This window comes from Diabrotica undecimpunctata, chromosome 3, assembly GCF_040954645.1.
Source record: "Diabrotica undecimpunctata isolate CICGRU chromosome 3, icDiaUnde3, whole genome shotgun sequence".
Classification (NCBI taxonomy): Eukaryota; Metazoa; Arthropoda; class Insecta; order Coleoptera; family Chrysomelidae; genus Diabrotica; species Diabrotica undecimpunctata.
This window is the reverse complement of record NC_092805.1, coordinates 50,207,854-50,229,495: the sequence shown is the minus strand read 5'-3', so window position 1 is coordinate 50,229,495 and position 21,642 is coordinate 50,207,854. Positions and strand designations below refer to the sequence as shown.

At 32.1% G+C, this 21,642-nt stretch overlaps 1 pseudogene; it reads left to right on the top strand.

The window, feature by feature from the left end:
* The first annotated feature begins 10,832 nt into the window (after positions 1–10,832).
* On the top strand, positions 10,833–10,950 carry LOC140437933 (U2 spliceosomal RNA; annotated as a pseudogene).
* The last annotated feature ends 10,692 nt before the right edge of the window (positions 10,951–21,642 follow it).

The following is a 21,642-nucleotide window of genomic DNA, read 5'->3' as shown; positions in this document are numbered from 1 at the left end:
GGTGAGCGGTATCCCCATTGTCCTGCATTTTTGTTTCCATCTTTTTAAAGCACTTTCGAGGTATATTTTAAATAAAGCGGGAGACAAGCAACATCCTTGCTTTAATCCTTTTGATGTTATGAATCTTGTTCAAGACCCACAGTATAAATAAATGGACACTAAATAGAAAAAAATAATGGAATAACTACATAAGCAGAATGGGGGAGACCTATGTCGTTAAAATAAGAAGAGATAAGTCACCAATCGACAGAAGAAGTATCGGACGACCGCGAAAAAGATGGAGTGACAACCTTCCATAGAGGTATTAATCCGCCAATAAACAAGCAGAATTGCTTATAAAGAGGAAGAAGAAGAAGAACCACACTAAGAACAACATGTACAAATGTGTCAGAAATTACAAAATCAAATTGACACAACAACTAAAGTAACAATTAAAACCGAAGAAACTGCTAAAAGAATTATCAATAAACATTCAAATTCATGTCTTAAACTACGACTAATTTCGGGATTACCTAAATAAGACATACAGAGCTGAAGGTGTTTATAATATTGTTAAGGATTATACACCGGATTTAACATTACTCATTAAAATGCTTGTAGGTACTCATGCTTAGTTTATTGACTCAAATTTAAAAAACCGAATCACTCGACTACGTAAAAAATATCTGAACCCGCTAATGATTCATATTTTTCAACTAAATGATAAAGCATTTTCAATAGTATTATACAATGGAATTTAAATCTGTAATATACCCATTTAATTATGCTACAGCTTCTTCTTTCAGAGTCCGCATTTCCACATTTTATTTCTTTAAAAGAAACTCACTTTAAAAATCAACGCACAACCTGAAAGGTTACACTTGATTTTGCACCAATCAACTCAATCAAAACTATGCCAGTGGGGGAGTAGCACTTTATATAAAGTCAAATATGCATACAACAATCAGTTTATAACGTTTTTCGCCGTTTTCTGATTTCCAGCTTCCATTGGTCTCGGTAATTCAGAAGGTACTCTATTCCTCTCGCTTTTATATCCCTGTCGACTCCTTCTATCCAACTTAATCTCGGTCTGCCATTCTTTCGTCTTTCCTGCGGTGTCCTGTTGAATACTTTTTTTGGGGCTCTACTGTCATCCATTCTTTGTACGTAACCATACCATCTTGGTTGATTATAATGTCCTCTGTTATTCTATGTTTAACACCTATGATTTCTTTAATTCTTTCATTTCCTACTCTGTCTAATCTTAATTTACCGGCCGCTCTCATCCAATAATCCATTTCTGTAACTTCCAAAATCTATATTGGCTTGGCCTTCTTCTTTAGTGATTATATTTTGCTTGTTATGATGCTCTTGACAATGCTATTATAGATTCTGTGTTTATTTTCTCTCGAATTTGTTTTATCCCACGGTATGCTGTTTATTTACCGACTAGCTTGTCTTCCCTGGTTATTTCTGTGTTTAATCTCTCGTGGAAATTGCCTTCATTGGTAATGTGTATGCCTAGATATTTATATATTTTACAGTGATTTATTTGTTGTTGTTGCTCTTCCAAAATTAGGTTTTTGTTGTTTCCCTTCTATATACATGTATTCTGTTTTTTTTTATATTCATTTCTAAGCCCCATTTCTGATACTCCTGAATAAGTTTGCGTGTCATATATTCTAGATCTTCGAAGTCCTAAGCCAAGATTATTTGGTCGTCTGCAAAGCATAGTGTGTACTATGTTGTGTCGTTTAGAGGGATTCCAATACCACTACATTTCCTTTTCCACGTCTTCCACGTCCAAATAGATTTTAAACAAAGTAGGAGACAGACAGCATCCCTGTTTGAGTCTTTTGTCTATGACAAATTCTTTTTATATCCCTTGTACTATCTTTATTTTACTTGTATTGTTTTTATATAGTTCTTGCACTGTTTTGAAGTTACATCGGTGTTTGTTTTTTCTAAAGTTTCCCATGCTTTCGAAAATCTACGTATAGGAGGTACTTATATTGCTTGGTTTTGTGCCGTTTTTTTTTCTGTAAGTTAGGTAATTGTAAAGAGACGATCATGATTGATGATAAATGCTGGCTAGCTGCCTGTACACTTAGTCGGTTCCGTATTTTAGTAGTTCGAATGGGATATTATGGGATCTGATGTGATTTATGTGTCACCACACACAACTGTAACTAAACCCAAATTACTTATTCTTCTCCAAAAAATTTAGGATCAAATAAAACAATACTGATGAGAAATATGGTAGAAAACATTTTTATCGTTATGACGACAACTCTCCAACGAGATTCAATATGGCTACGGGAACATCTTCCCCCTTTAGTCTCTCCATATGTAAACCCTCACTGCTCACCCAACTCGATTGGACAGCACTAAAAGATTTATAAAGTAGTGACTTCTTCTCAATCTTAATAAAACTTTAATTTAAATATAAATACAATACCAACTTAAAAATGAAAACTAAAAAGGAAAATTGGGTTAAATTTAATTACCATTTAAATGGGAATGAGCCACAATTAAAGTAAGTTTATTGACGTTTCAATTTCCACTTCGGAAATCGTTCTCAAAATGCAAACATTAGTAAATTGATTAAATGGATTAAATAAAAAAAATTGTATTAGACTGAATGATTCGAAACTAGAATTTTTCGAAACTTCATTGATGACACACCCACGAACTTCGATCCTATTGTACCTGATGCTGCTAATATAGCTATAGAAAAATCTCAACTTTAAAAGAAACACAAACCTATTCGTAAAATTCAAAATACCGATACGAAAAGTACAACAATATTGATCTTTTAACAGAGTACAAAAAATGTAGAGCTGAAGCAAGAAGATTCGTGAAAAAGCAAACAAAAAAGGCAGAAATATATGTCTAGCATTAAAAGCAGCACAAATATTATCATCGGCTGGGAAAAAATGTTAAAAAAATAACGGAACAGCATACTTACCAACAAATTGTAAGTCTAGAAAAACAATGAATGGTACTATCTGACCCACACGATATAGTAAATGAACTAGCTAATACCAATCAAAAATTCTCATCCAGCCAAAATTACAATAACGAGTTACTAACCTACAAACAACAAAACGAGACAGTACCGATTACAATTTCCGAAGAATTGACTTCACCAGGTCCAGACGATATACCAATACAATTTATTTAAAAACTTCCCAAAAAAGCAAAAGAGTTTCTTTTTCAAATTTTTAATATTATTTGGTCACAAAAATTATTTCCAAAAATCTAAAAAAATGCCTTTGTTATCACTATTATTAAACCAAATAAAGATATATTACAACCAAAATGGTTCAATATATCGTCCTATATCATTAATATGTTCTTCATATAAACTTATAGAAACAATAGTCAACAAAGTATTAGTGTGGAAGCTAGAACACAATGATCAACTTGCGGGCGTATCAACTTAAACCTCAACTTGCTATCGAACATGCTGGCTTTTAAGTCCGAGAGAATGGTGCTATGTCATATCTTAGAGAATAACAAAACGAAATCTCACAAGGATCGATTATCAGTTCTACTCTATTTTTAATAGCAATAAACCATATACTAAAAATCATTGCGAAACCTGTGTGGGTAAGACTATATGCTGATGGCCTGATTCTTTACATCAAAGGTCAGAACGTTAATCGTATGGTGTCAATATTAAAAGATGTGAATAGCTCCCTAATTACCGGTTTTAGTTTTTGTTCTAATAAAACAAAATGTGTAATATTTAAAAAAAAAACATATTGAGTATAAAACAAATCTAAAGGCCTGTTTTCACGCTACGTCTTATTGTACGTTTTGGTGGATAGGACAAATCCTATACAATAAAACGTGGCATGTAAACAGCAAAACGTACGTCTTGTCGAATCGAAATGAAATCCAAGGTCAGATCGTAGAAATGATGGGAGAAGCATAGTTTTGCGAGAACTGATAGGATAAAACGTTACGTGAAAATACATATTCAGACAAGTCGTCCGACCTTGACTTATTTGACGACTAGTTCCACTGCAGTTCGTTTGATTTTTCCCAAAAAAAAAAGAATAATAATGTCAGATTTGCGGCAATGCACCCACGATTTTCTCGGGGAATTTATTGAATTGTATAAAAGTTTTTAAGTAGTTATGTTTTAAAACCAAGTAGATTGCATTACAGGTTTCAGGAATTATTTGGCTTAACGCTGGTTTGGATATTATGATTGTGAACTCCAAGTCCTTGAGGCTGCGTCCTGTTGTAAGATATCTGAGAGTTGCTGTGAGTCTTTCATGGGGTGTAATGGCTTTTCTCATGAGGTGTCTTATTTCAATATGTATGGTGTTACCAACTCTAACAATTGACAATAGGCTGAGGTGTCCATTCGCAAATAATTGCGCCAATCATCTGGTTCGCCTCTTTTAGTAACGAGCCGTGGGAATACTGGCTTCTTTTTAGAAGCCCAATCTCTTGACCATCTTGCCTTTTCCCTCTTCATCCCCTTTTTCCTCAGTCGTAGTATCTTTATAGTTGAAAAAATAAAAGAAAGCAGCCGTGTTTCCTCCATAATAAAAAATCACTAAACAAACTTCACACAACTCAAGACTCTGAATTAGAAATGAGAATGAAAACGGAAGGGAAAACGTAGTGTGTATACACTGGACAAAACGTACATTTTGTCGTACGTTTTATATGACTCACAAAACGTACAATAAGACGTAGTGTGAAAACGGACCATAACGCTTGAGAACCAAAATCTTTCCTATAAAAACGAAATAAAATTTCTAGGAATGATATTTGATTAATAGTTAAATTGGAAAAGTCATATCCAGCAGTTAGTTCCTTTACGTCGAAATGGCCTTAGCTTGTGAAAGAACCTAGCTTAATAAACGTAGTGTGCCGATGGTAAAACACTAATTGGTATTAAATATGTTTTGGCAGTAAATCTAATATTGCATACTTAACACAACAAAAGTTTGCTCTTTGGAAATAGGTACTAATGGGTTAGATAGGTATTTTCTAAATACAATGTAGTTAGAAGCGATTATTGTTGGGTTTGGTTTAAGATACAGAACACTCGCGTTACAATGGGTACGATACTGTCAATATATACAACGGCATTATGTATAGATAGAGATACCACCACAAGAAAAACTTCTACGAACACCTTCAGACTGTAATAAACGAGACCCCGAATGATAAATATATAGTGATCATGGGTGATTTTAACGCCCGTATTGGCAATGATAAAGTTCCAGAAATAAAACAGCGATATAATAACAATATCAGAAATGAAAACGGAGACCTTCTGACGGACCTCTGACGGACGCATAAACGAAATACGTATTAATAAAACATTTTTCCCTCAGAAAGAACAACACAAATACACTTTTGAAAACAGTAGAGGTCAAAGATCTATAATAGACTACATTCTGTCAAATTGAGAGTTACACCTCTCTCAAATCTTGTTGTGTTGTGCAAAATCCGAATGAAAACACATATATGTGGTAACAAAACACCAGAATACACCACAAAGATAAAAGTCGAAAGCTTACAGGATGACTCCACAAGATACTTATTTCAAAAAAGAGTAACCGAAAAAAGCAGAACCACATACATCATAGAAAGTGATGGAGTCGAAGAAAGATGGGCAAAAATTAAGTCTAATATCTTAGCCTTTGCCAAGGAAGTTCTTGGTGAAAGAAATATAAATTTAAATAAACCGTTCCCAAGGCGAAGAACTCCATGGTTTTGTACAGAAGTAAAGGAACAATGTAAAGAAAAGCAAAAAGCTTACATGAAATGCATTTCTACCAAAACAGAAGAGGCATACGATAATTACAAGACAATTAGAAACGAAACACATGCACTTGTAAGAAAAATAAAAAATGATCACTGGAAACGCTTTTCCAAAGAAATGATTTTTACGGTCTGCAAAAGAAAATATGGCAGTTTATAAGAGGTCAAAGAACGAAGGTAAAGGAACTAATAGAACCAAAACACATAAAAAAGGATACGTGGATGGACTACCTAAAAAAGCTTTATGTAGAGGAAGAATAAAACGACGCTAGAACCGTCAACACCAAAAATTACCACAAACTAATCTTAATATAAATGTACAGGAAGTTCGTAAAATGCTTAAAAAGCTGAAGGACAGAATAGCAGTAAGTAAAGACGGGATAACAAACGAATTACTGATATATTGTGGAGCAGCAATGACGGAATAATTAACAAGATTAATTAATTAAATTATAAAACACAATAAAATACTGGAAGAATGGAGAACAAGCGAACTAATTCTACCATTTAAAAAAGGAGATAAAAAACAGCCAGAAAACTTCAAAGGTATAAACTTGTTACATACTACCCTAAAACTTAATTAAAATTTTACAGGTAATAATAAATCAGAGGATGAGTTTAGCAGATGAATAACTGGGTTTTCGTAGTGAAGGATCGTATACAGAAATTAGAGTATAGTATAGAGAAATTACTAGACTATAATAGACCAGCATTTCTGTGTCTGATTGACCTAAAGAAAGCGTTTGACAGAGTAAGTCTCAAAGACGTAATCCGTGCTCTGTATAATAGAGAAGTTCCCCTAAATATTATAAAAACTATCGAAATCGTTTACTAAAATAACAAAATGAAATTATAGTCCAGGAAATGAAGCATTTCACCTCGCAATTTTCTCGTCCTGCGTGGATTGACTTGAAATTTTAACAGAAGGTAGGTAATAGCCTAAGGATCAAAATCTATATCGAACCAAAGTGCGCCAAAGCCTTGGGGGTGGTTGCCACCCCATCTCGGAGGTAAAACATTTTTTTTACGTTTTAACCACAGGTTTGGATTAAAAAAGTGATTTTAAACAAAAAATGTTCTATACATTTTTTTTGTAAAACTGATATTTTTCAAGTTATTCGCGATTGAAAGTAACAACTTTTAGACGAAAAAATCGACATTTTTAATCGATTTTTCGCGAATAACTCGAAAATGGTGCATTTTATCAAAAAAATTGTAGAGAACAAATTTTTAGCTTTTAAAAAGACTAATACAATTCATTTTTTAAAATGTTTTTGCGATATAATAGGAACCTAAATACGGCCTATCAATGTTCAGCGGTTTTCTTCAAATGCCAAATTTGAAAGATGCCAAAGTCAAATATCGGGAAAATGATACATTTTTGGAAGAAAACTCATAGAACCTTTTTTAAAGAGCATAAATAGACCTATCATAAAAAAAAGACTCTAGCTCAAAATTGAGTGAGTTATGATGAAAATAAGGTCAATACCTCATTTTTTTACGAAAAAATCGATGAAAACAACCCCCTAACCACCCCCATAATTAAAATCGATCTTCACCCTTCTGCAATTCTCTTTGTACATGTATTGTTAATACGTCCAAGAAGTTTGACCCATTTAAAATGCTTACTTTTAGAAAAAGTACGGCTTAAAGTGCAAAACGATTTACAATTTCATATTTTTTGCCCTTCTTTTTTTAAATATCTTTTCATATATTTTAAATATATGAAAAAAAATACACTAAATTGTAGCTTTTTTAATCACTAAAATTTTCCTGTATTTAGATTTGTTGTACAATGAATATTTGGCGAGATATAGCCGTTTAAAGCATCGATTTACGATCAAGCACCATCTTTTTCGAGCCCTTTAAACTCACCCCATTTAAGAACCAAGGGTTCCAAAAAGATTTAATTCACAGATCCTTGTAGCTCTTAAAAACCTCTACAAAATCGTTTTTAAAGAAACACTCTATCGTTAAAAATGAAGGAAATACGTTAAAAAAACCAATTAATTTTTTACAACTACTTATAGCGGAATTCAAGAATCAATCTATTCAATGCCATCAAAGTGAAGGTGAAGCTGACGGGCTAGTCGTTGAATTGGCTATTCAGGATAGGTCAGATTTACAAAAAATCATTGTAGCAGAAGATATCGACATCCTTGTTATCTTAACAGCCAGAGCTAATTTAGAAAAAATACAGAAAGATATTTATTTTCTCAAACTTGGGAAACAAAATTCTTCTTCTACATTATATTCATCTAAAAGTTTTGAAATAGGGTACCAGATAGTTCAAAATTAATAGCTTTTTCCCATGGTTTTACTGGCTGTGATACTGTATCTGCTTTTTACAATAAAGGTAAAAAAAATTTTTTTGATATTCTTCAAAAAAGACCGGACATGAGGGAACATCCCGAAATTTTTTACAGTAGTACTGCTAAGCTTGAAGATATTTTAGATGCTGGCAGATACTGTGCAATAATGTTGTAAGAAACTGTTAAAGACACGCAGCTTACCAAGTTAAAAAAAATAAAAGATTTGGAAGCTTTTCTCGAGCAGATGCGGTACGAACAGTTCATCAAAGCTACAACGAAAAACTGTGCGGTTAAGCTATCATCCCTTCTGCCCACTGTTGATGCCTTAGATGAGCATTCAAAAAGATGCTATTATCAAATTCAACAGTGGCTTGACAATGAAAATATCAGAGCAACAGATTGGGGATGGTATTCCAAAGATGGTTTGTTATTACCCGTACGCATGAACAAACAACCTGCACCCGATGAACTTTTGAAAATTATTTTTTTCCAATGCAAAAAAGGATGCGGCGTTTCATGTGGGTGCAGAAAAGTTGGTTTATACTGTAACTCTACTTGTTCTGGGTGCCCAGGTGAAGGGTGCAATAATAGTCTACCAATAATTGAAGAAGATGAGGATGACATAGATCACGATGAAGATGTAATTGATGACGAATAAAATTAATATTATAATTGTTTTACCTATAAATGTAAATATTTTCAACTATTTATGTAAATGTATAAGAATATATGGTGCTTTTTTATGTTGATAAATTTTTTTGTATTTAATTCTACTTTTTTCAATTTATATCTATTAAATTAGTTTATAAAAACTGCAATGTTGTAAAGGGTGATTTTCAAAAGTTGAAAAGTTGCAAAATTTTGGCAAAAAATTGTTTTCACCTACAGCACTCATACCAATTGATTTTTAAGGGTTGAAAATTTATGAAATTGTCTTTTAAAGTATAAAAAAATCACTATTTAACTAATCCAAAACAAATTTCACTCATCTTAAGATTTGTAATGTTATTTTACAATTTTTGAAAATTAGTGGTAGTTTTCACCCTTAAGAACAATTAGGGTTTATCGGCATGACATAAACTATAAAGCAGAGAGTGAGTTGAGCTTAAATCCAAATTTTTATCCAAATCGATCCAAGGCGAAATCATTTTTTTAGAATTAGTAATTTTTTACATTAATCTCTTACAAGGGTTGCTTTTTAAGGGTTGTTTTTAAGGCAAATCCTACCCATATTCAGGTTTAATATGTTATTTTATAATTTTTGACAATTAGGGGTAGTTTTCACCCCTAAAACCCTTCAGCGCACTTCGATTCGATATAGATTTGGATCCTTGGACTATCACCTACCTTCTTTAAAAATTTCAACTCAATCCATGCAGGACGAAAAAATTGCGAGGTTTTAACTTTTTTCGAGCTTCATATCCTGAACTATTAGAATAGATTGACAACTTACAGAACCTATAGAAATAGGCAGCGAAATAAAACAAGGGGACTTATTGAGCCCCATGTTCTTGAATTTATTCATGGATGAAATCGTCAAATGCGTTAACAAAGGAAGAAGAGGATACAGAATGGGAAATAAAAAAATAAAAATAGTCTGGTATAAAAATAGTAGTCAAAGACTGGTCCACAGATTTAACATAAGAGCAAAAGAATATAATATACCAATATTGTAAGTAGACTTTCTTATCAACTGGATAAAATAGCTCAAGAACAAGAAGATTTAATATTATTGTTAAAACTGCAAAATACTAATTCAATTTTGCAACATATACCGCCATCTACCAGTAAAACATTAGATTCTATTAAAACATCAACAACAAATACAAATTCTAGAAAAAGTAAATATAAAATAAACGAGCAAAAAGTTGTGTCGGCTAGTAAACCAGAACAAAAACCTACTGAACAAAATATTGGTTCAAATACAAAACCGGTAGGAGATTCCGAAAGGAATTCCCCAACACAAAATAAAATAAATAAATACAATAAACCGATTTTCGGTAGCAAAATTTCTTCTAATTTTAATACATTCCCTCGATGGGGGCATCTGCACGTTTCACGTGTCGGTGCCGATATAAATTCAAATGATTTGAAAATTTTTTTAAAAGAAACGGCGCCTGAAATATGTTTTGATTGTGAGGAATGGAATAGAACTGATAAGCAATCATCTTATAAAGTGTCCTTCCCTTTAGAAAGTCTAGATAATGTATACAACCCATCTATATGGCCCAGTGGATCTGTCGTAAGAAGATTTAAATTCAATAAAAATTTTTGGGAAAGAACGCAGACAGCAGACAATTCATAACTTTGACTACAGCTACAGATATGCCTGCAGCAGGGACACGGAAATAAAACTCCTTTATAATCAAACATATCGGGACTTTACAAAACTGTAGTGGAAATGCAGCAGTCCACACAAATGGAAACAATCTAGATCGAGACGTAGAAAGTTTAGAAGTTCCTGAAAAACTAATCCATATTTTGAATAGCGAAAGTTTAATGAGTATGTTCCATGTTAATGTTTAATGTTTAGCAAATAAAGTACAAATGGTAGATTTATTTTTGTTAGAATTCACCTTCGATATTGTTTGCTTCTCAGAGCACTGGCAGAGTAAAGCAGATCTTTGATACATAAACATCGATGGGTATTTACTTGCTAGCAGTTTCTGTAGCAAATATAAACAGAACGGTGGTACTGTAATATATGTTAAAAATACTTTAAAATTCGAAGCTACTAACTGTGATAAAATTGCTTCTCGGCCTCTGGCTAAGATCAAAGTGTAGTATTTGTTCTTATCAGCTTAATATCTAATACGTCCCGCATGCGGGGCCAGTATATTATTACAAACTTAACGATCAAATAATTAAATTAAGAGAGCATCAATATCCACTAAAAAATAAGGTCAAATATTTAGGGATGACACTTGACAGACAATTGACTTGGAAGGATCATATTAAGGATATGTTAAACAAATGCAACAAGGGAATAAATTTCCTTAAATCGATTAATAAAACTTGGTGGGGTGCTGATGTAGACGTAAATTTATTATTTTACAGAGCTATATTCGCTCTATTTTGGATTACGGAAAAAAAATTAACGTAATACACAATTCAGCTTTACGTACATGTTTAGGTGCTATGAAGTCAACACCAATTCAACCCTTGTATTTGGAAGCCTTGGAACCTTTAAATATCAGAAGAAGAAAAATTTCTGGTAAAGACATATATAAAAAATCAATCCTTATACACAAAGCTCATTACTATGAATTGCTATGATTTTTCTACTAAATACTGGGAAAAAAAGCCTTTAGTCTGCGAAGCTCTGCAACATAATATGGAAGCATTAAAAGAGATAGATAACTACGGATACACTTCAAAACATCTCATATGCAGCATATTGTTCAAATACAGATATCATGATACCAAAATATAACCAAAACCAAAATATAGTGACAATATACACACAAATAGAAAGATTATTCACTCAATATCATCAGAATTCTAAAACTCCGTAGTTATATATACCGATTAGTTACGCACCAACTTTCAGATGATGACCCTGACCAAAGACTAGAATTCTGTGAAAATATGTCCAGTCAAAAAAATTTGTTTTAGTGACGAAAGTTGATTTGTCTTGATGGAAATGTTAACCCACACAATATGAGGTATTGGAATGACAAAAATTCTCACGTCTTTCGTAAAAACATACTTAATTTCCAAAAAAAAAATTAATGTTTGAGCAGGTGTTTTGGGAAATCACATAGTTGGGCCTGTTTCTCTCAATGCTAACTTAACCGATGAAGTGTATCTGGAGATCTTCCAAAACACAATTTAGCCGGTAATTCTTGAAACTCTGAAAAATAATTCAGAATAATTCGGCAACTTAGAAATAACGTTTACCAATATGATGCTCCTTTACACTATTATGGTGCAGTAAGACGGTACCTAGACAAGAACTATCGTGGCAGATAGATTGGACGACGAGATTTGATAGAATAGCTTACTCGGTCATCGGAGCTGACACCATTAGATTTTTGTCTGTGGGGACACCTACTTAAAATCTAAGGTTTACGTTACAGCAGCTGACATTATGGACATTTTGAAACAACGAATTGTTAAAGAATGTAGGCCAATTTACGTCAACTGTAGGGTACCTCAACAGAATGAAATACATAAGGATTAGGTTCGAGAGAAATTTCCAACGAACCAAGGTGGTTTGAAAAAAGAGAAATATTCGACATCAGCTGAATATATAGATCATACCATCAATTAACTAAAAATAAATAAAAAATGGCCAATTTTGCCAACTATAGAGAACGAATAATAAAAAGATCTTCACAATAAGTTGAAGGAAATCGGATAATATATATGAACAGTCGGGAAAGCTAAATACGTGAACAACTATAAATTAAATGCAATAAGCTCAGGACAACGACAGTTAAAATATGTTGATACATAAATGCATGAACTGTTCGGAATATATTTTTTAACGAAATATTGGCTCTAATTATTATGTGAGTTCTAACTCCCTAACTTCTAACATCTTAACACAAACAAAAAACCGGTATGTTTGATGTGAATAATTAACTAGTTTGTGTAGACAAACAATGCATGGCGTTAATGAGACAAAGACAACTAGAATTTGCGAAAACAATTGAATTGAACTTGTGAAGGTCAGTGACTTGAGGTCAAAAGTGGACAATCAACATTAAATGAGAAATTGCTATCAAATTATGACAAAATTAAGTGTATTCTCTTGTATTGCGTATTTCAGTTTTGGTTAGAAATTTAATTTATTTTATCTAAATAGATTTATTATAAAAATAACCAAATAATGTTAAAAAGAAAAAAAATCGGTTGCCTGTAAAGTCGGTTTTACGGGCGAAGATTTTACGTGACAACGTCTTTTTTATATATTATTTTATATATTATATATTATTATATTATTATTTTATATATTATTTATATTTTATATATTATATTTTTATATATTATTTTATATATTATTTATTTTATATTATATTATTGATCTTATTATTTTCTACAAAATTAATTTGAAAATTTTTTCGATATATCAATTAGTTGCGGAGATATCGATCATTGAAGTTATTGTTTGCTACCAGTATTTTATATATTTATTTTTTTCAGTTATAAAAAATTACTATTTCCAATTGTGTCTACCAAGTATGGTCACATGTATTTGCCTACATATTAAATAATAATAAGTACAGATAATGTTATGTGACGTTCACTTCTGATTATATATATTTTAATATTTTTAATTTTAAAGAATCAATTTGAAAATTAAAACACTTATTCAGATCGAAGGTTCAAATTTTTGCTAAATAAATTTGAAATTAATTAAAATTTGTAAATGTAAATGGTAAAGTTGAAAATTAAAACATTTACTAAAATTGGAATTTGAAATTCTTGCTAAACACAGTTAAATTCTAACTCCGCGCGTGGTGATTGGTCGGTTTAGTTCGTTTGTTTGGTCGCCCTGTTTTGACAGGTTAGAAGTTATAATTTGTTATTTTAAATGTTTGACTAGCAATACGCGCTGTTTCTTCTCAATCGACTGAATTACGATTGATTGCAGAATGATTTAAACTAATAATTTACTTAACACTATCAACATTTGTCAATAGTATGACATAACCTATAAACTCAGTTTCTCAACTTTTGTGTCAATCTAACAATTAATCAATCAATCATAGTTTACGATAATGAAATATTAGTGTACAATTATTTACCTTTATTGTTGTAGTTGTTGTAAATGACGAATCTAAGCACTCCACATTTTCACTACAGACACAGCTGACGATACTTTCAACGATTTTCAACTTTAGCGATTCAACGCGCCTAATTCTCTAGTGCCGCGCGCAGCGGACCGATCATGTTTGAGTGGGAGAGAGACGCAAGGCATTCGCCGGTCCGGCGGGCCTCTCTCTCGTTCGGCGACTCACTGTAACAGACGTGAGCGGGCGTTACACTTTTTCTTAAATGACTCCGAGCCACAACCTAATTTAAGACGTTGTCACGTCAAAAGATATTGGATGATAACGGATTGATGATTTTTGTATATTAGATATAAAACCTAATTCAAACAATATAACGACGTTAATACTAAACAAAGAAATTCAAATTAAACATAAATGAAAGCAATAACCAAAAAACTATACCTAAAATCAGTTATACAAAAAAAGTAAAAACAAAAGCCGAAATTAAAACAATAGTAGTTAAATCTAAATCTTTTAAAGAATATATAGATTTTCTAAATTCATTTTAGCTAAGTAAACCCTTCAACTAAAAAAAAAAATTTTTTTTCTTTTCTCAGCTGGTGACACCATATGTCACCGGAGAGTAGTCGGTGATAAGATTTCTTCACTCTTTCTCTTTAGTCCTTCCGGTACCTGGTAACTTTTTTTATTTCTCTCATGGTTCTTCCTCTTTTTCTGTCTATTTCGGGTATCTATTTGGACTATATTTTCTTAGTGTTTTTTTCTTTCTGTTTCTTGTCCTTCTTACTTCGTATACTCTTTTGACCAGTCTATTATCTTCCACTCCGCAAATATGTCTATAAAACTTGGCTTGTAATTCTCCATAGTATTTAACATGGGTTCCTGTTCTAATTCAGTTCTTATTTTCTTATTTATAATTCGATTAAATTTTCTTATTCTTGGTATTCTTCTGAGGTATTTCATCTGTTTCCTTTACCTTACTGTCATGCTTAGTTGGTCTTATCCGTATTTTACTTGTGTATAGTATTATTTCATAGTAAAGAATGTAATGAAATTGAACACTATGAAAAGAAACACGATACATTTTATCTTCACAAGAAATTAAAAGAGATCGCCGGAAACAAATATCCCAAAGTTTAGAAGACATAAACGGATACATAATATTAAGTATAAATAAACATTTAAAAGAATGGAAAAACTACATTTCTGCATTATTTGAAGATGAACACGTAGAAAACTATACACCGATTGCTGTAACAGGTCCATTTATAATAGAAAGTAAGGTTATACGGGCAATACAAACGCAAAAAATGGAAAAGTACTTGGCTCCTATGAAGTAAGTTCTAAAATACTAAAGTTTTTGGAGGAAATAGAATTAAAGCACTGTGTGGTCTCTTTAGCAGAATTTATGGCACTGGGATACTACCGATTGGCTGATTGGCTTAAGTCGACATTTGACATAATCCCAAAGAAACATAGTGCAAAGACATGTCGGATAATAATAAGTCTGATAAGTCATGTTTTGAAGATCATCCAGCCAGTGATATATAGCAGAATATACACGATATTAGAGGAGAGAACTGGCAATACTCAATTCGGATTTAACAGTTGATAAGCTAAAAAGACATCCTTTTTTCAAACTGTTTTTCAATAACAAATTTAATAAAATATTGAGATTTTTTTAATACAGCTTAAAAATAAAGCGTCAAAGAATAGAATACCTCTAGAGTGACTTTTTGGGTAAGTACCTATAGTTGTTTAAATAATCGCACTCCGGGATAAACAAATTGAATAACTTATAAGCTATTTGGTGGATCCGTTTGAAATTTAGCATATTTTAAGAACTTACTACATCCCACAATTTTCAATAGTTATATAACATGTCATTATGCAAAATACAAAGTTATTAACATTTATAAATTACTGCAAAAGTAAGGGTTTTTTGAAATTATCTCGGTCAATTCTTTACGTATTTTAATTTTAAAACACAATATTAAAGAACTTTTTATGATATATATATATATATATATATATATATATATATATATATATTTAGGGATTCTACAGTATTCACTGCCTTCCCTCGCTCAACCGTTTCCATCTCTCTCTGTTGTTCCATTCTCCATCGTTCAGTCCTCTCTTACTCATGGCGTCGTCTACTTCGTTACTCCAGGATTTTCGGGGTCGTCCTCTTTTCCTCCTTCCTATGGGGCTCCATTCGGTTATTTTCTTTATCCATCTGCTATCGCTAGTTCTTCTTACATGTCCATACCACTTTAGTCTTTTTTGTTCTATATATGTTAGTATGTCTGTTTCTATTGATGTTCTTTGCTTTATTTCGTCATTACTTCTCCTATCCATTCTTGTTACTCTGCAGCATCTTCGCAGGCATTCCATCTCTGTTGCTACTATCTTACTGCTGGTTTTCTTGTTTATGATCCAATTTTCAGCCCCATATGTCATAATACTTCGCACTAATGTTTTATAAATCTGCGTTTTTGTCTTCATATTTAGGTGTCTATCCCACCATACTGAGTTAAGTTGTCGGATTGCTGTTCTTGTTTGTCCTAATCTTTGTGTAATTTCTTCCTCTGTTGTTGCCTTTTTCGTGATTATAAACCCCAGGTATTTGAATTTATCCTTTCCATTGATTGTTACGTTGTCATCAATCTGTAGATCTTCTATGTCTTCTTCACTTGTAGATAGGTACTCTGTTTTCGCGAGGTTAATATCTAGGCCAGCCTTGGTATATTCTTCTTGTAGTTTTTTCATCATGTAGCTGAGGTCGTCTTGGTCTTGTGCAATCACTACTTGATCGTCTGCAAAACTTAATGTATATAGGTATTCGTTCCGTACCGGTACTCCCATGCCTTCGCATTTTCTTTTCCATGTAGTCAAGGCTTTCTCTAAGTATATTTTGAATAGGGTTGGAGATGTGGAACAACCCTGCAGGAGCCCTTTTGTTGTGGTGAAGTCTCCTATGATTCTTGTTCCCATTTTAATGGACACTTTATTTTCTTTATACAGAGCTTTTGTAGCTTCTATGAGTTCCGTCTGTATTTCTAATTTGTACATTGCCTCCCATAGTTCTGACCTTGGTACAGAGTCATACGCCTTTCTCAGGTCCACAAATGCCAAGTGTATATCTCTATTTTTTGCTTTTTTCTTTTCCAACAGTTGTTCCAGTGTGTATATGTGGTCTATGCATGATCTTCCTGTCGTGAAGCCTGCCTGATCCTCTCCGATTTTGCCTTTTATCGCTTGCTCTATCTTTTCTCGTAGTATCTTCCCATATAATCTTCCTATTGATGATATTACGCTTATTCCTCTGTAGTTTTCGCATCGTTTTCTATCTCCTTTCTTAAATATAGATGTCATATATGCCGCCGTCCATTCCTTTGGGAGCTGTTCTCCATTTATGGCTTTCTGAAATATCCATTGTATCATCCGGTGTAATTTTTTTGATCCGTATTTTATAAGCTCAGGTGAGATGCCTCCAGGTCCCGGTGCTTTCTTATTTTTGATTGCTTTTATGGCCGTTCTCATTTCCCTATCTGTTATTTCTATTTCTTGTTGTGGGAATCTGCTTCGTCTTCGCCTGTTTTCTTTTCCAATGAATTGTGGTCTTTGTTCTGTTAATAGTTCCTTGTAGTAGTCCTTCCATTCTTTGTCCTGTATATTTCCCAATTTAATTTTTTCTTTTGAGTTTTGTTTCAATCCTCTCAGTACTTTCCATGACTCCGAAGTTCTTGTACCTCCTATATATGTTTCAATATTTAAGCAGATTCTTTTCCATTCTTCATTCTTTTGCTGTGTTATTTGTTTTTTCACTTCTCTATCTTTTTCTCTATATTCTTTATAAACTTCATCGTTGTTTGTAGTCAGCCATTTTCTGTATAGTTGCTTTTTTTCTTGAATTATTCTTTTTGTTGGTTCATTTATTTCATAATAGTGCTGTTTATTTGTTATATGTTCTTTTTCCCCAAGGGCTTCGAATGCTGCTTGCTTTATACTCGCCTTTATATGCTCGTATATTTCATCGATGTTGCCGTATCTGAATTCTATTCAATAAAGATCAAAGATGTGTGAGTCAAAAGAGGAGCAGAACGCGGAACGGACCATAGACTACTGACAGCAAAAATGAGCATTAATTGGAAACATAACAAGACCCCCTCCACAGAAGAACCGTTGAACACTATAAGAGAAAAACAATACAATATAGAACTACTCCAAGAACAATCAATAAGAGAACTATACCAACAACGTCTAGACCAAAAACTTTTTATGATCTATAACATATATTTAAACCATTTTTCTCTTAAATGTATAAGAAACATGTTTTTTACGCAAAAACTATTTTTTTTTTAGTTGTTACGATTGTTTAATAAAAAAACAAAGCAAAATTAGCAGTACGTCTTCACATAATTATCATCATCTACCCCCCATATACCTTTTGGAACCTTTAAATACCTCTATAAGATTTTTTCAGCATTTTTTTTCTTTTTTTTTGTGGCTTTAGCACTTAGCTATTTAGCCAATTATACAGTGTATAATCTATACTATTAATTGCTAGTGCAAAAAGTGTATCTATTCGAGTCAAAAAGCCTCATAAAATCCCTATAACTGAATCAAACAAAAAGAGAAAATTATAGCAAGAAAAAACAAATATAAGGAAAAACAGGGATACTCACTTCTCGTCCAGGGACCCATAAGAACATTTGTTTAAGATATTACTAGCAATAGGTCACGGAAAGAAAAGTAAATAACAATTGGGTTAAAACAAAGGTTAACGAGCTTAGCTGAGATTGACTACAGACACACATTTGCACTATGTATAAATTTAATCAGACACTCATAAAAATTTTTATTATTAGTAGCCAACAGGTTATTTATTTCATATGGAGGAAGTATTTGCAGAGTTTGCAAGTTATTTAAAAGAGTTCCTGAATGCTGAAGATATTTGGAACACTTAAAAAAGATGTGGTTAAGATCTCCTTGTTCTTGACAAGTTTCGCCTAAGTCTGAATTGTATATTTTGATTTGAACAAGATGAACAGGATAACAAGTTTTTTTATCAAAACGTGATAACGTTTTGATAAAAAAAAAATATTTTTTTTTCTTGACTAGGACAAATCATTCTAATGTAAAAAACTGTAAAAAAATCACGTAAAAATCTTATAGAGATGGTTTCAAAGGCTATATGAAGGGTAGCTGATTAGTAATCAGTGAAGTCATAGAGCTGGTTTTGCTTTGTTCTTTTTTAACTTAAAAAAAATATTGTGCCTATAGAACGTTTCTGAACCATTTTAGAGTAAAATATTTCAAATATAAGTCTTACACCATAAAAATTTATGTAATTTTGAGAGTATTAAAATTAAAATACATAAACAATTGAGTGAGATAATTGCAAATTAAATATAGATCTTCATTTATAATCTGTTCAATCCTTGGCTCGTAATGTTAATAAATAATGTAAATATAATTTTTAGAAAAAAAATTCCATCTTGTTTCCTATTGGCCATAGAAGCTTTTGTTTTATTTTGGAAAGTGTGCTTTTTCACGAGCTTTGCATTGAGCCTACTAAAAAGCATGTGACATAAAAAAAGTTTATAAGCTACATAAAAAAGATATTATAATTGTTTATAAGCTAAAAAGTCAGTTCTTTTTCAAACTATTTTTTAATAACAAATGTAATAGAATATTGTAGTTTTTTTAATATACCTTAAAAATGTGCCCTTATAGAATCGATCTCGACTTACAGAATAACTCCAGAGTGAGAGTAGAGTATTTATTTAACTATATAACAGATACAAATATTGTTTGTAGCAAGTAAAAAAAAATGCATAGTATATAAAAAATGAATATAACACGTAAATTAAATATATTCAAACAAGAACACATATTAAACAGAAAAAGATTTATTTCAAAGTTACAGTAAGCAGTTCAGTGGATGTTGAGCAATGAGTCATTTATTCTTCTGAGCAGTAAAAACAATGTTTTAGAAGATATTTTTTTATAACTTTATCGAAACTATTACAGCTTAGCTGTTTAATACTTTTTGGTAAGATATTGTGACAGTTATAATTAAGTCAATTTTTTTCTGAAAGACGTAATCTACAGTTATTTGTTCGTAGGTAGTGACAGTTTCGCGTATTGTGAACATGGACATTAGACTGCTTTATTAAATGGTAACTTTTTCTGTGAATTTCAGTTAGAACTTATAATATCAACAGAGTAGGTAGCAGCATACTTTTGAATTTGATAAAGAAAGGTCGGCAGTGTCCTGGATAACTAACCACTGCTAAAATCCTGATAGCTTTCTTTTGCATTCTAAAAATTTGAAGTGAATTTGTTGAATTGTCCCATATGATTACACCATAGTTTAGGTAAGAGTGGAATAAAAAAAATATGTTATTTTTAATGTTTCAAAATTGACAACCCTTGCTAGTTGGCGAATAACAAATAATGAACTTAATAGCTTTTTCTTAAGTTGTGAGATATGAGCCGACCAGTTCAGTCGATTATTTATGGATATTCCCAATAGTTTAACAGTCTCTTTGTTATCTGGATCATTGTGTAAATTACTTGCAGATATAACCAAATTTTGCAGATATAACCAAAGTTTTAGTTTGTTTACAGCAAACTATGTGCTAGATTTAGTAGAAACTTGCTCATGAGATTTTTAAATCATGATTATTTTTTCCTGATATAGCGTATGTAGTATCATCTATGAATTGTATGGATTTGTACGGAGATATGAATTTAGGCAAATAGTTGAAATAAAAAATAAACAAAAGAGGTCCTAAGATTGAACCTTGTGGGACTTCATGTTTTACAGATAGAAAATAGGAGAGATGACCTTAAGACACTACCGCCTGGTGTCTGCCACATAGATAAGTTATAAGCTTAAGAGGGATACCTCTGATTCTACAGTAATATGCAAGGGAGGTGAGTGTCTGGGCAAGAACAGTTGCTGAAGTTGTTTAAATTATCGCTCTCTGGGATACTTATAAGCAATTCGATTTGAAATTTAGCACACTTTAATAACTCATTACCTGCCACAATTATAAGTAGATATATTACATGCCATTATCCAAAAAATGATAAAAAATTTAACAATAGAGTTACAAGAATTAAAAACTGATATAAAAGAAGTAAAAACGGAACAAAAACAATACAGAGAAGAAATGAGGGAACTCAAAACTGAACTAGCAGAACTAAAACAAGAGAATAGTGAAATCTGGAAAGAAAATGAACAAATCAAAAAGGACCTGAATGAGACAAAAGAACGCCTTGAAAGGCTGGATAGAATAAGAAAAGAAAATAATGTGATAATACAGGGAATGACAATAGAAACTGGAGATAGAAGAATACTAAAAGAAGTAATAGGAAATTTTATGACAAAAGAGCTAAATATTACCGTAAATATAGAAGAAGCAGTGAAACTAGGAGATAAAACATGTTTAGTCAGACTGCCAAACAAAGAAGAAAAAACAAAAATTATGGAAAACAAAAGTAAACTTAAAGAAGTGAAAAAAGAAAAAATATATATAAACAATGATCTAACGATGGAGGAATTACAAATACAGAAGGAAATACGAAGAATAGCAAAAGATGAAATAAAGAAAGGTAAACGTGTCCAAATTAAAGCCAACAAACTTATAATAGATGGTCTAGAAAGGAGATGGAATAGAAACACCAACCAGCTGGAGGACCATCATGGAGGTGGTTCAAAAAACTAGCAAGGGATGAGACGATGCATTATTCGTTGACGGACGAGGCAAAGAAACAGGAAATGACTGCAGATAAACCCGGGT